Consider the following 16,920-nt stretch of genomic DNA (forward strand, 5'->3'; position numbering starts at 1 on the left):
GGTGGTCCGAGAATCGAGGCACATGCCCCTTTGAGTCATTATCATGATAAGGGACATGGTTGGTGCATATATGCCTTGAATTGTGCTGCCATGCTTTGCCTTGCCCTCTGTTGCTGTCATTTGCAGATTCTGCAGGAACACTCTGCCGACCGGTAGTGTAAGGTGCCGACCGGCAATCATTTCTATGCCGATAGCTTCACTTTGTGCCGGTGGCCACCACCACACTGCCGGTGGCAATTCCATGCAGCCGATGATGTCTTTAAAATTAGCATACCTTATGCTATGCATGCGTGCATCCATACATTTGTATTACATACATTAGGCTCGGTACATCACGCTAACTGCATCTGTACTTCAATTCACAAATTGAATATGTGGTAGTTGATCGCATTTCACATGCCATGTTTAGGGTTAGCCGAGCCTGCCTAGATTGCATTTTTGCATGTGATGCATTAGCCATTTTTAACATGAACTAGGACATGTATGTTTGCTAACTAGTTTACTGTTTTGGCACGGAGTACGATGTAAGTATTTATGCTTTAGCATCCCGCATGCGTGCGAGTGTTGCCATGACAGTATGCCTGCCATGCGGCTAAGTGCTTATGTGTTAAATTGTTTGAATGCCTGCGGGTGAAGGTTGGATTGTTTGAGTTGGAAAAACTCGTTGAAATCCGTGTTTTAGCCTACTTGCGAGTAGCAAATTCCAAAGCGCTTTTCAAAACAAACGGATATGCAATGCTTATTTCCAAATTAGGCAATCTAGTCTATACTTGTTTGCTGTGCGCATAACATAGTAATTCTAGGATAATAATTGGAATAAGAACACATAAAGTTTTCAAAAACGGATATCATAATTAGTAGAGGCCGGTCTTCGAACCGGGCGAGAGGGGGTGCTCATAGCTGACCTTCCCCAATCGTACCCTAGCTCCCGAGCCGAGACAACTCCGGTGATGACGGACATGTGGCCTTCGGCACCGAGTCAGGGTTTCCTAAATTTTCCCATTTTCAAAAATATTTAGGTGGCGACTCTGTATCTGGCAAAGCAGTCCATATTTGGCACTACTTTTTCAAAAATCTGTTTCTCAAAACGATTTGCTAGATTTGGACTCTTTGGTTCAGATTAAGAACCGCGACAACAAAAATCGCGAGTCCGAACTGTAGTAGCATGAGGCCCCCTCCGCGGGCGCGTCTACATACCCACTGAGTTTGCCTCACTTTATGTTATGTCTGTTTCTGTAGGTAAACAACCAAGTGGTTAATCCTGAGCCATGATGCTCGTTCATTTTGTCAACCTTTGAGTGCCCAGACTCTAGATGAAGCCACACACCATTTTTATGAAGGCGCTACGCTTTACTTATTGGCCTAAGGTTGAAATGTGTATAATACTTTCTTCCGAAATGTTTTTGATGTATGCCCAATTATAGAGCTGGGCTTGTATATATGTGCGTATATATCCGATATTCAGGTGTATGTTTTAGATTTTATTTGTCCGTTTAAAGTTTGTGATCCTGGCATGATAGTAGTAGCTCAATGGAGTTTGTTTCTATTGTCAAATTTTGATATTTAATGCTTCCGTTCAGGCCCCATATGTTATATATAACAGGTTAAGTGTCCGTTTCTGAAGTGGTCATGCCTAAACTTCTAGGGGCGGGTTTGGGGTGTGACACCTTCTGTATTGTTTTATGTTCCTTTTCCAAATACATGCTGAAAACAAATTGCTTTTTTAAAATGGTTTTCTTGAATCTCCAAATTATAATTCTTTCTACTTATCAAGCTTATTTTATCTTTTGACCTATCCAACATCCTTTCTACTTACAGTGATACTTACACTGTAAGTACCATTTATGGGAAACATTTGCAATAATTACTAGAAACTATCATTCTCAAATTTATAGCGATCCCGGTTATCCCTTTTCTGTTCTGTTGTTTTCCGGACGCGGTTCCGTGGAGTTGGTAGTTGTACCTATCGTGTTGTCAACCTTTAAACTCTTTTGTTTGAGTTTTAGAATGTATTGGGCTTGGTTGGTATAGGTTGGTAGAGCTTTAGCTCCCATTGTTGTTGCCTAGTTTTTTTTTTGAATGGTCCGCTCGAGCGGGTCTTCTTGCGCTCGAGCGGGGTTTTCACAGTTTCAGTATTTCGTGCCTCTGCAAAACTTCTGCAGATGTGTTTTCTACGCTCGAGCTGGTTTCTTGTGCTCGAGCGGGTCGCGCCCAAGCGGGCTTGCTAGCACTCGAGCGGGTGGTACTTTTTCATGTAAGTTCTGGGAGGGATAAATCTACGCTCGAGCGGACTGGTTTTCGCGCTCGAGCGGATGTACTTTATTCTTGTGTCTTGGAGCTCGAGCGGGCCTTCTAGCGCTCGAGCGTACCTAGCTTTTGTCCTTGACGCTCGAGCGTTGTGTTCTCCGCTCTAGCGGGGGAGTCGTATATCAGTTGGCAGCAAGGCTATTTTAAATCACTTTTTACATTTCCTTTCTCTCTCTTACTTTCCCAAAACCGATTTTTGAGAGCTCCTCACTCTAAAACCTAACTTCTCTCTAGGGTTTGATCTAGTAGGAGTGTTTTCCTCACCTTGAGCCTTTGTAAGAAGTGTGTCGATCATTGAGAGCTACATTTGGATCCGAGAAATTTGGTGTTTGGAGCACTTCCGAGTTTAGCTCTTCTTCTCCTTGGGTTCTACATTTGAGGTAGGGATTTCCTTGTTCTTTTTCAATACTTTGTCTATAGATAGACATGTGGTAGTTTTGTATTGCATGAAAACTATACCTATGTTGGGTTTGTTTGAAAATCATGAGGGAACCTAGAGTTGGTTGATTAAAAATGGATTTATTGTCTTTGGTTGTTCATTGGACTATTTGTGGCATAAAATAGCATGTTGTTGTAGACACTCCATTTTTGACCGTCCTCAAGACTTGGACGTCACCATTTGAACACTCGGTGATCATCCATGTTTGTGTTCGTTTGGAGTTCCCGGAGGTCTCGGCTCGCGCGCCTTGCCTCAGGATCTCCGAACTCGACCGTTTAGTGTCTGGTTTCACACCAAACACTTGTGTTTTGCCTTGAAGGGGCAGGGTAGGGCTTGTAGACCATCCCCACCCACCACCGGCAGTGGCTAGAGGCCACCGGCTGGTTTTTGCTTCCATCGGCACTTTTTATTGCCGGCCGGCACTATTTGTTGCCGGTCAGCACTATTTAGGGCCGGTCGGCACTCCTTTTGGCCAAGATGGCATTTTTGGCCGGCCGATTACTGTGCATCTGCTTTTGCAGATATTTTAAGACAGCTGTCTTGCTTTTTGCTCCCCTCCATACACGTGTATGGAGGGATCTCCCTCTTATGAAGCTTGTCTTGTAAGCTTTACAAGACAAGAAGTTCCATAAAGGGAGGGGTTGGTCTCTTGGCTTTTGAGGTTAGACACTTTAGATATTTTGAGAGATTAGACAGCCATTGTTAGGGTTGGAGTTCTAGGGTTAGGGTTAGATACACATCCTATCTCTCTTTCCCTCTCTTTTGTGCTCTAGGTGTTTTGTGTCTTACTATTGCACACAAACACCTAGTGTTTCACCTTTGTCTAGCTATTGAGGTTCTAAGGGACTGATTTTAGTACTTTGGCGTTGGATTCAAGCCAAGGAAGGCCATTGGAGCATCATTGTTGAAGAAGGCTTCAAGGGTAAGAATCTCACCCCTTTATTCCCCATTTTTGCACCTTATTTCTACCTGTCTTAAATTCGTTTTTGAGCTTGGTGTATAATACAAAAAAGTTCTGTTTTTAGACCCTCTTGATTGTTTATTAAGGGTGTTTTGTGATTTGAGGGTGTTTGACCCCTCTTAGGCCTTGAAAGGCCTCATTTTGTGCTATTTTGTGCTAGTTTCGGGACTTTGGTGTTTGGGCCTCTTCACCACTGAAATCTTGAGGGATTTCAGTGGTGGAGATGGTGCCTTGAAGTCTCTAAAGGGAGAGGGCCACCCCCTCTCCTTGTTGTCCTTGAAAAAGGCATGTTTTGGCCTCTAAAGGGGGCCTATGTTTGAGTGTGTATTTGAGCATGTATAGGCTGTTTTTCATGCTTATTTTTCCATAATATAACATGATTTTAAATTGGTTTTGGTACTCCATGCATGCTTAGCATAGTTGCCATGTAATGCCTTGTGATCCCTTAACATGTCTTAGGTTGTGTGCCTTTGTTTCTAGCATGTTTTAGGCTTACATTTGTGAAGATTTTGTGCTTATCTTGACATGTTTTAGGTCTGTCCATAAGTGTTTGGGTTGATTTGAGCATGCTTAGTATAGCCACTTTGCATTCCGGCTTGTTGGCCTTAAGTATGTGCATGTATAGCATGACATCTTTGCATTGATTTGGTGATTTGGGGTCACCCTACATGTTATTTCAGTCCCATTTTCATGCCTATGTGTTTGCCTTGAATGCATCTTTAATGCCTCATAAGCTTGTGTAGCAATGCTCCTTGTTTTGGCACTTGTGCATGCCTCTAAATTTGAGCCACTTAGATGCCATCTAAGTAATCCCTTAGCCTTTTTTTAACATGCTAAAAACCTGTTTTTAGTTGTTTAATGCATGCCATGATTGTTGTGATAAATGCGCTTCAAAGCTTCATGACTTGCCTCAAGTATTTGGACCATAACATGTGCATGTGTGCATGTGTGTTTAGCCTCCATTTTTGGGCATTTCGGCTACTGTTTTGGGCCTTATTAGAGCTGCCCAAGTCTTGTATAAGTCCATCTTTACATCCATTTGCATGGTCCCATGTTTGCTTGTATGCTTGCATAAGCTTGTTGCCATGTCATGTTGCATCCTTAGCTTGCGTGCATAGGTTGCATTGCATCTTGCATGCATACTTTGTTCCTTGACTTGATGATAGGAATTGGGCCTTAGTTTGTTTGATTGGTTTGCATTTCATTTGACATGAAAGTTGCATACTTGATTCCTTGGGCCATCATGCATGGAAATACGTGATTGGTGGTCTGAGAATCGAGGTACATGCCCCTTTGAGTCACTACCATGATAAGGGACATGGTTGGTGCATATATGCCTTGAATTGTGCTGCCATGCTTTGCCTTGCCCTCTGTTGCTGTCAATTGCAGGTTCTGCAGGCATTCCTTGCCGACCGGCAGTATATATTGCCGACCGGTAGTAAACGAGCAGCCGATGGATTCATCTTGTGCCGGTGACTACACTATACTGCCGGTGGCAATTCTATTCAGCCGGTGGCACTCCTCAATGTCCAGAGAAGCAGTCCTGAGGTTTTGACAACCTCCAGAGGAGTGAAGGATGGAAAACAGAGGCAGCTCATGCGTGGCGGTGCATTTCCCGAGGCGATTTACTGTTTTCTTAGCTTAAGTTAGTTTATTAATTAATTAGGCGATTTGTAATATTAATTAGCTTGCGTAGTTAATTAATTTGCATTATTTATTTGGACCCTCCGAGTGAGGGCAATGATGTAATAAGTGTGGGTGAGTGCGTGTATGTCTTCCAATCCCCACTTCTTTCTTCCCTTTTATTTACCTGCTTATGATGGTAGACTAAGGCATTTTTGAAATTAGCATACCTTATGCTTTGCATGCGTGCATTCATGCATTTGTATTGCATGCATTAGGCTCGGTACATCATGCTAACTGCATTCGTATTTTCAAATTCCAAATTGAATACATGAATCAATTGGTTGCATTTCACATGCCATATTTAGGGTTAGCCGAGCCTACCTAGATTGCATTTTTGCATGTGATGCATTAGCCATTTTTAACATGAACTAGGGCATGCATGTTTGCTAACTAGTTTATTGTTTTGGCACGGAATACTACGTAAGTATTTTAATGCTTTAGCATATCGCATGCGTGTGAATGCTACCATAACAGTATGTTTACCACGTGACTAGATGCTTATGTGTTAAACTATTTGAATGCCTGTGGGTGAAGGTTGGATTGTTTGAGTTGGAAAACTCGTTGAAATCCGCATTTTAGCCTACTTGCGAGTAGCAAATCCAAAACATTTTCCAAAACAAACGGATATGCAATGCTTATTTTCAAATTAGGCAATCTAGTCTATACTTGTTTGCTGCGCGCATAACAAAGTAATTCTAGGCTAATAAATGGAATAAGAACACGTAATGCTTTCAAAATCGGATATCATGGTTAGTAGAGGCCGGTCTTCGAACCGGGTGAAAGGGGGTGCTCATAGCTGACCTTCCCCGATCGTACCCAAGCTCCCGAGCCGAGACAACTCCGGTGATGACGGACATGTGGCCTTCGGCACCGAGTCAGGGTTTCCTAAATTTCCCCATTAAAAAATATTTAGGTGGCGACTCTGTATCTGGCAAAGCAGTCCATGTTTGGCACTACTTTTTCAAAAATCTGTTTCTCAAAACGATTTGCCAGATTTGGACTCTTTGGTTCAGATTAAGAACCGCGACAACAAAATCGCGAGTCCGAACTGTAGTAACGAAGCCCCCCTCCGCGGGCGCGTCTACAGTTGTTGTTGAAATATAGAAAAGCCCTAATTTATATGTGTCATGATAAAATAAAAGAGGGGTTTTGTTCTTTGGGCAAATACTTGTGTATTTCGTGTCTCAAATGAGGTTTTTGTTGTTTATTGTTGTTGATTGAACCTTCTTGGTCAATGTTGATAAAGAGGGAGAAAAACCCTAACTTAATAATTATGACTTAATTTGCATAATTAATTTGGAAGGTTATGAAAGGAATGGAATTGATTTTGGGGAAATGAGAAATGTGTTTTTGGGATAAGTGGTGGAACATGTTGATTTGGAAAATTATGAAAGTTGATTTTGAAAGTGAAGAATGAAACTTTAACTCTATGTAAGTCATAGAAAATAAATATGGGAACTGGATTGTTGTATCATGCATGTCGAGTGCACATATTTGGGGGAATTAATTTGTAGCTACCATGCTTGGGTTGTTGATGGGTTTGGGATCTCATGACAATTGAGTCTGTTAATAGATGTACAATATACATGCATCTAGAGGTTTTGTCCTTCGTCATCGGTGGAGGATGACACGGTTGTATTGAATTGTCGTGTATGCATTATACCATTGTTGATGGAACCTCGTATGTGATGAAGTGTTGAGATACATTATATATGTATGCTTGCTCGGGAGGAGGTAGTTATGTGTTCATATACTTTAACACATTGCTTGTATCTTGATGGTTTGTGTATATGTGTTATACATGTTAATTATGCCCTGTTGTGTTGGGTTGGTGGTGTTACACCTTGCGCTAAAAATCAGAGGTACCGTGACCTTCCAGCTAGCACCTGGAGAACTGACTGCGCTGAGAATCGAAGGCACCATTCCCTTCCAGCTAGCGCCGGGTAAACTGGCATGTTGTTGTGAGAGGTGTATCTTTGGCTTACTACGCACATTGCTAGTAGAGCAAACTTTTGTTGTTGATATTTCAGTGTGCCTGGAAATATCATGGATTGTGTCAGTTACAGTTTTGGAGGGCCGAGTTGCCTCATTGTTTTATCTTATGCATGTTGGTGAGTTGTTATCTCCCTTTTTTATAACGGTGCATGTATAGATTTGATTGTATCGGGAAGAAGCCAAAATGTCATTTTTGTCTTTTGGAAAGTGTGAAAGAGAACGGATATTTTTAAAGATATATATATTTTGAAAAGGCATATCTGTGTATGTTTGGAAAATGGAAGAGAGTAGTGGGCTTAGTGAAATTATTTCCTAAGGTATTGTTAATGTTATGAAAGATTGGGAACGGGGATTAATGAAAGGAAAAGGGAAAGATAGATCGCCTAAGGCGTTGATTGAAATAGTTGTTTTCGAGAAAAAAATTCATACTTATGTATATTTTGTGTAAACTGTCACATTACTATTCTAGTATGAGACTGAACATTCATGATCATAGCTATCTGTATGTTGTTATTGTTGAGGGCCATGTTGAGATCCCTACTGGACTATATGTTCATCCCACGTTGTTGAATCTTTTTCAGGTGTTTAGCAGGATGTGCTACAAGATTTGGATCTTCTTATTTGTTGGCCATGGGGCCTCTTTGTTGTAGGCGGAATGCCATATATGAAAAAGGGTTGTACCCTTCATTTGATTATTTAATGTTGTAAGCCTGAGGGCAACTTATTCAGAATACTCATATTATATTTAATTAGCATTCGAAAGAGAGAGTTGTTGTTCACTCCTTTTAGTTGAACATTTGAGTTTATTTCCGCATGTTATCTCTGAAATTGAATTAAGTTAATGAACTTGGTAATGACTTCAAGTAATAAAAGTGGGGCGTGACAAAATTTGTGGCTAGAGCGTTCAATTATTAATAGTATATATTTTCACTTACATGAAAATATGCAAAAATATTAATATTTGGGAATGTCTTTATATAAAATCCAATTCAATAACATTTTCAGAATTGGTTATACTAGTTCATTACTTAAATATGTAAAACATACTTACACGACAATGTCGATTGATTTAGTTATCTTCACTCCTTAGAATGTATGTAATATTATTTTGAAAATTATATGTGGAACTCTTTCTATCAAGTTATTGTCAAAATTCATTCAATGGTACAAACTACTTGGGCTTCTATCATTTAAACAGGCTTTGTCTCTCTAAAACATTTCTCAACAACAAATAATGAGATATAGAATTAGTGCTGATACTTTAATCATTTAAATATGACACATTTTTCATAGTTAAAAGTGGTTGTAACAATAATGCTAAAATCAGAACTTCACTCTTTTAAAATGCTTCTGATTCTTCTTCTTCTTCTCCATTTTTTATTTTATTTTATTTTTTATTATTTTATTTTTTTGTAGTTTGGAATTATATGTGTTACCAATGGAATCCTATATCAAAATATCAAATATATTTATCTAGAAGGAGAGTGTATCAAAAAGTTGTACATTTTATAAAGAATATACAATCATTTCAAGCTTGACTAATGATAGTGGGTGGGAATTCAATGCAGAGATTGACTTCTTGATGTTCAACCCTTGCAGCAGCAGTAGTGACAATATTTGTTCGAACAAAACAAACAGTGGACACTAAGAAAGCAATTTCTCTTCTCATCCAACATATGGAAAAGGTAAAGTTGGTGATGTGAATCATGACTTTACATTTTTAATCAAATCAATTATGTTTTAATTACCCACAAATTTTTATTTTTTTTTCAATTAACATATGATAGTATTTTTTGTTGCACATGGCTTTCCTTATGTATACATCTAAAGCTCAGTCCTTTCCCTATACAAGACTTTTAAAAAGTTGAATACTCAGTAGATTTAAACCTTACTACATGCTATATGAACATTTCAGAATAGAGGAGAAAAGGAAGGGCCCCAAAGGCTTATATATTTACAATATCCATACATTTTTCTTAATCTATACTCTCCAAATTTGAAATCTAGTCCCAAGGTATATGCATAACATTTAGTCTGTGCTACCCTTATGGTGATCGTTTACATTCCTTATGGTGATCGTTTACATTCATTCAACTCATTGCGATGTCAGATTGAACCTTAGGATTGTGATTGGCTTATGATCATTCGCTACATTGGACCTGCATACTTATATGAATACATAGGTTTGATTTTCATGTTACTTGATCTTATATGAATACATATTCACTCCATTTGAGTACTTTTGAAGTTCGGCCTTATTTTTTATTTTTTTGTACTTCACTTCCACTAATTTTTTTCTTCTCCTTTTCATCATCAGATAGACAAAAGGTTGAATCCTTTCTACCCGTGGAAGGAAATATTTTGAGTTATGTTTTGATTATTATTATTATTATTATTATTATTATTATTATTATTATTATTATTATTATTATTTTAATCACTTTGTTTTTATTCTTGTATTTGTCTACCTAAGACATGCACTTAATGACTTCACCCATTGCTTTTGATTAGATTTGATACTTGATTTTACAAGTTTTTGGGATTTCTTCAATTGTTTTATGCATGCAATGGGTTAGGTCGATGTTGTTCCTTATATTTACCATTATTCTGAGTTGCTACTGATCCTTTCATCAAGGATACTGGTGTGGCGTCTACTAATTTGGATCGTTTACCTGGTGGCATCATTCAAGCCAGGTCAGATTTGGAGTTAAAACCCCTATGGTCAAAAAGTAGTTCAAAGTCAAAGGTTAGGTTTTGATCTTGGTATACTTTGGAATCAATACACAAACTTCCTTAGAATCATGTATTTTGTCTTCAAGTCACAAACTTTAATTCACAACAAGTGTTATTTTTATTATTTTTTAAATATATAAATAGTAACATTTTAAAGTGGTGTTAGTTATGTAGAAGATCAGTACTTCATGCTTGTTGCCATCGTGCATCTTTTCTTCACTTTTCAAGTTAATGTTTCAAGCTTTCATATCTTTCTAGCAATTCCAGTTGGTATTAAACAAAAAAGTAATGTTGATGACATTGTTCAAAAGGTATAACTGCATAACTGTTTATTAATGGTTGGCGTTTAAAATCTATATCAGTTGTTAACTTAAGACATGTCATTTTCTTGACATTATTTGCCTAATTTTAGTGAATTCAATTTCTTTCAGAGAATTTTACAATTATGTTAGTCCATTATGATGGGAACGTGGATGGATGGCGGGAACTGCTTAGTCATATGATTTTGTCTGTCATATATGTTCGGGCCATAACATAGTTTTTCTATTTTACCTTTTCAGCGCTACCAATATCATCTCTCTTCCCATTCCTTTATTTCATGGTGAGTATGTATTTTACCTTTTCAGAGCTACCTTTTCAGTTGTATTTCTAGTAGGTCTGCTACTCTAATTTCTTTGGATATCTTTTGTTTCAAAATCTTTAATTTCTATGAGGTTTGTTAATCAATAATATTGACAGCATGTTTGTCCAATTTAATTGCTTTATTGATGTTTATATTATTAATTCTTTCAGTTTGTGCTTGAAGCATTGTGTTTTCTTAATAGGCTCACATTAGGTAGCTTGACGACTTCCTTAGGACCTTTCATATCCAAACATTGTGGTAAATGTTTGATTTTGTATTCTTACTGAAGCAATGATTGATCATTGTTATTCTGTGATTATTTCTTTGGTTGGTTATCTAACTTGACTAAACATGGGCATTTCGCGATGAGGATCAGTAGGGCATTTGAAAACCGAATGATGTTAATAGATTGATTAAATTAAGAGCTTGAATTGTCCACATGGTTCAATAAAAGTGATGTGACCTAGTTAATGCCTGTTGAAATGTAAACCTTAGTTTTAGAATGAGGAAAGTGCTACACCTAAATATTTGGTTTTGTAGGCTCAAGCTTTTAACTGACGCAATGTATGTCTTCATTATTTCTTAAAGGTTTGTCTTTGAAGGAATTGATGAAGGATCCCTGAATGGAGCTCTAGACCGTGCATTTTCTCACTATCGAGAGAGTAAGTACAACAGAGTTTTCATACCTTGCATTTCCCATCTTGCGTTTATTAAAATTTCAAGAAATTCCATAATTTTGTTACACTATCATTTACATCGTTGCCACTAAATTCAAACAGTTTGAGATGTTTCTTTCTTCTCTAAATCTTACTCAGTAATTACCACCAATTTTTCATCATGTACCTATCATACCCGATAACTATTACAATAATTTTGCACCTTCATCAAACTATAAATGGCTAATCAGTTTACTCAATCATCATACTATTCAAAAATTCAGAACACCACCCACACCACTTGTCCTATATATAAAGTATACAAGTTGTTTAGTGTGAATTATTTGTCACGCTCTTTGCATTTTTCCAAAATGCCCACAATAATTGATAAGTTTGAAAATTGTGATGTGAGAAAATTAAACTGATTCAATATTTTAAAACTCAACAACCCTTATTTCATATTTTTTATTCGTAAATTGCAAATACTGTGAATATATATGTATGTGTATATGTGCTATTTGTAATCAACTTTTTGGAAGTTAAGTGGAAGATAATGGACTAGCATTGCAATTTAGGGAAGATAAGAAAGCTGTTAAAGCATTTTATTAACATGTTGTGTGCATGAGACTTGTTTGGACAAATTAAGGAGGGCTAGCGAAAACATGCCTTTGGACTTTGCAATTAGTTTTAGATAACACACAAAGTGATAAAAATAAAATAAAATAAATAAATAATAAATAACTAAACACACGAGTTATAAATGTTTCATAACACAATGTCGATGCACGTGCTCTTTCAGGCACGTTTTGAGTTTTGGTTTTGCTAATGCTGTCATTCTTGGTGTGATGTTTCTTAACATAGTATGTTTCTCTCTTGTTTTTTTGTTTTTCATTTGTTGAATTGTGTTTTGTTGGTATAACAAAACAACTTTCCAACACCTTTGATTAAAACAAAAAATAATTAATGAGTGGGAAGTCGTGTATTTTCATGGCTCAGGAATACTGAGAGTGAGAATGAGAGTGAGCAGGACTAGAGCTCTTTAGTAGGTTGATGATCAGTAGTGTGCATGTTTGGCCTTGTCTTTGTGTAGTGTGTTTTGTGGCTGGTTGAGGTGTAGTGCTGGTAGGAGTATATTCTGGCTTGTTTTTTTTTTGTTTCACCTTTTATGTTCAAAGTCATTTGACATGGAAGCAAGCATGAGTATAGAATCACTGTGACCACTTTTCTTGTAATTCTCGTTTATTGTTGTTTTTGATACGCAGAATCAAATGAATAGAATGATGTCTCACGGAAGATTTTCAATAAATTTGTTGGTTCTATATATATTTGGTTTTACGACTTTAAAATATCTGGCTATACATTGAAGATTTTCATTTTCAATTTATTGATTCTATGTATATGTCATATTTATATATGGTAACACAAACATTTTATACTAGTAACAATCAAAGTCGTTATTCCTTTTCTATTGATGTAGGGGATGAAGAGATAGTGTGATGAGAAAATGTCCGATTTTGTCTTTTGTAAGACAAGAACAGTCTTTACAAAAATAGAAAGTTTATTCATATGCTTCTAGCAGTTTCTGAATTAATTTGTTTTTTTTTATTTTTCAGGTCAAAAATTTCCTAGAGAGATGCAAATATGGTCAAAGAATTCAAGAACTTAGATTTTTCAAGTTTTTTTTTTTTTTTTCATTTTTTAATATATGTAATCATAGTTAAAAACTTTTTATTAATTCTTTTCTATATACTTTTGAACATTTAATTTTTATTTATGAAATATATGACGTTATTCCATTCAATATATGGTTGTGATTCAAAATATGTATAGTATGTAGCGTGTATTATATTTTTCAAATGCGCGTACAAAAATAATATTGATTATTCTTCAAATATGTCGAATTTTTTTTTATCACAGGTTTTATTAGTTATTAATCACACTTAAAAGATGTGATCTAAATGTTTTTAATCACAGTTAAAAGATGTGATCTAAATGTTATTAATCACACTTACAAGATGTGATCTAAATGTTTTTAATCACACTTAAAAAATGTGATCTAAATATTTTTAATCACACTTAAAAGATGTGATCTAAATATTATTAACCACATTTAAAAGATGTGATGAAATCATTTTTTTAATGACACTTAAAAAGTGTGATTAAAAATGACCCTTTTTAATCACACTCCCAAAGATCACACTTTAATAAAACTTAAAAGGTGTGATTAAAAAGCATACATCACACAAAAAAAGTGTGATATTTATCTATATTTGTAGTAGTGTATAAGGTCACAATTACTTCTCATTAACTTACAAAGTCAGTGAATTAAGGTTCCACACAAATTTCACAATGACATTCTCATGCTATGCCAAAACGATGTACCTTCACAATAAAGTGGTCCCCCATTTGGGTTCACTCACGTCCTTACACCCTAAGAAAATAGAGATAAGGTTTAACCACGCTGAAATACTTGACACGCGAGTTACACATACGCCTATACACTTATCTACTTCCATTTAAGGCAAACCACATAAGCACCTAGTGTAACGCCCTCAAAACATAACCATAAATAAAACCTATAAGCATATAATAAGAAGGCAACATACAACAGAGTAAATAGTTCTCTCATTACACAAAGTTACAATTACAATAAAGTTTAACATAAATAAATACCCTTCGGGCTTACACCTTTCTAAGCCTTAACTTGGTTACAACAAAAGCGGGACTAGCCCTTACAATTAAGGCCCTAGGCTATACAAAATGTGAAACAAAACAAGAAGCCCTCGTGCTTCACATATAACCCTCCAATGCTATTTCCTTGGTTGAGGCATACCATTATTACCTGAAAATGTTTTTTCCCAAATAGGCTGAGCCACAACCCAATAAAGATAATCTAACACTGTATATGATATTTAATAGAGGTATAAGAGTAGTAAGCATAAACAATGTTAAGGCTAAAACATTCATCATCTCTTGTATTCACAACATAATAAGTTCATTGCTCATTCCGTTCCCTTTTTGTTCCACTTTGCTACATAAACCAATTTCATTCGTTTTCTTCAATATCTCAAGCGAGACTATAACTCAATAGTTCAACATTTTCAAAGTCAACATATCCACATTCATTTGCCATTTTATGGATAGTTCATCCGCGGGATCGGCACCCATGTATAGGTTTCAATCTTGCCATTTTACAGATATTTTGTCCGCGGGAATGGCACCCATGTATAGATTTCGGGACTTTCACCTAGGACACTCCGGCCAACTTAATTATAATGGAGTCCATCTCCTTTCTCCTCCCAAAACAAACATACATATACAATGTAGATAAACACATAATCACATATGGAGCACATCCCATTTCCACTCCCAAATAACATACATATGCAATATATTCACAACATAATCATATTCAATGATAGTTAATCCAAGGATAGTTCTAATTCGCCTAATCCACATGCAATTTCTACAAAGCTATTCTCCACCGATAGCCCAATACAGTTATTTCTAAACAACTATACATTCCCAAGACAGATAATTTATTCAAAATTTCCGAAGATGAGACACATCATCCATTTAATTTCACTATCCATCTCCATACAAGTCCAATTCCATGTTTACAACATCGATATCATTTATTTATACAAAATAATTATAATACTCATTCTAGGGAAAATTTCCCCTCTTTCTCCAAATCTCAACCAAGCACCAATATCAACTATTTTAGCGCAAAAAGACTTCATTTCAAACCCCATGTTCTTTTATTTCATTCCCACCAAAAAACCCCTCTTTTAAATATCACCCAAACTCTAGGTTTGTGTTCAAAATACCACAAAACCCACCATCGTTACACAACTACAAAATACTTAGCTTAAAAACCATAATAAAGCGTAGAAGATCCCTACCTCAAAGAGTAAAGACGAGCCAAGCAAAGATGGAACCCCAACAATGCCGAAATCCAACTTTAATCGGGTAAAAGGGAAGATCTTGAGGAGCTCTACCTTTTTAATGAAGGCTCAAGGGTGTAGAGATCAATGGATCTTGGTTATATGTAGAGAGAATGTGAGTTTTTAGAGATAGAAGCTCTCAACTTTAGGGTTTTGGGTGAAAAGAGATGAAAAAGTTATGTAAAAAGTAACTTTTACGATCTGATATACGCACAGTCTGCTTGAGCAGAGTGTTTGGCGCTCGAGCGTCAGACACATAAATTTGTCTCGCTCGAGTGCAAGAAAACTGCTCAAGCGCCAAGACACAACAACAAGGCGCTACTCGCTCGAGCGTAGAATACACACTTCTAGTATTTTTATAGACCTCAGACAGCCACTCGAGCTCAAGAAATACCGCTCGAGCATAGACCCGCTCAAGCATAAGAAATGCCGCTCGAGCATGAAAAACACTTCTACAACATTTTTGCAGACGCACAAGTACTGAATGATTACAAACCCCGCTCGAGCACAAGAAAGCCCGCTCGAGCGGAAGACCAAAATTCTGCGCAATAAGGTTCTAGACCAACTAGCAACCAACCTATTCTAAATAGACCTAAGACATTCCAAAACTCAAATTCAAAGAGTGAAAGGGAGAAAAGGAATAAATAACAGCATTAAACCACAAGACCCGAGTTCAGAACACCATAAAAGCTCGGTTAAAATTCGGGATCGCCATAACTTCCACTCCTTAAAGAATTTCATCCCCGAAATTACAAATGAAGTTCAAAATCAACTTACATCTTTCAAACAAAGTTATTCTTACAAGTTAATCACCATGACCCACTTCCCGGTCATCCATCCTCATTGACTCGATACACAAGTCCCAAATTAATATGAAATTTCCAATTCCCCAAAGCATTCACAATGCTTGGCCAAAATCCAAATTTTCAAGAAAGTTACATGGCATATACAATGCTTATATAGAATCTGTGTTTTCAAAATGCCCATAACATATACAATGTTCCCATAATGTAAAACATATGCAACGTTTATATACTTTTCATCAACAACCATTAAGATCTCAATACAAAGTTATACATTAGCAAACAAATCTGGATATTTCTCTTGGACTTCCAATTCATGTTCCCAAGTTGCGTCCTCAGCTCTGTGATGTGTTCACAAAACTTTAACAAGGGGAATCGCCTTGCCTCTCAAGACTTGGTCCCGTCTATCCAAGACCCTCACCGGTCTCTCGTCATACAAGGCGTCCTCGTCTACCTCTAAGTCGGTCCAATCCAACACATGCGATGGATACGGCTCATACTTCTGGACCATACTACTATGAAACACGTCATGAACTCCGGAAAGTTGTGCCGGCAACACCAAACGATAGGCAACCACCCAAATCCGCTCAAAGACCTCAAAGGGTCCAATAAATAGAGGGAATAACTTCCCTCTCTTGCCAAACCTCATAATACCCCGCCTAGGTGATATGTTTAAAAAGACATGATCACCTACTTCAAAGGACAAAGGTCTCCTCCTACGGTCGGCATAACTCTTCCGGTGACTATGGGCTGTAACCAACCTCTTACGGA

The sequence above is a fragment of the Camellia sinensis genome, chromosome 9 (assembly GCF_055761805.1).
Source record: "Camellia sinensis isolate YWXY chromosome 9, ASM5576180v1, whole genome shotgun sequence".
NCBI classification, from domain to species: domain Eukaryota; kingdom Viridiplantae; phylum Streptophyta; class Magnoliopsida; order Ericales; family Theaceae; genus Camellia; species Camellia sinensis.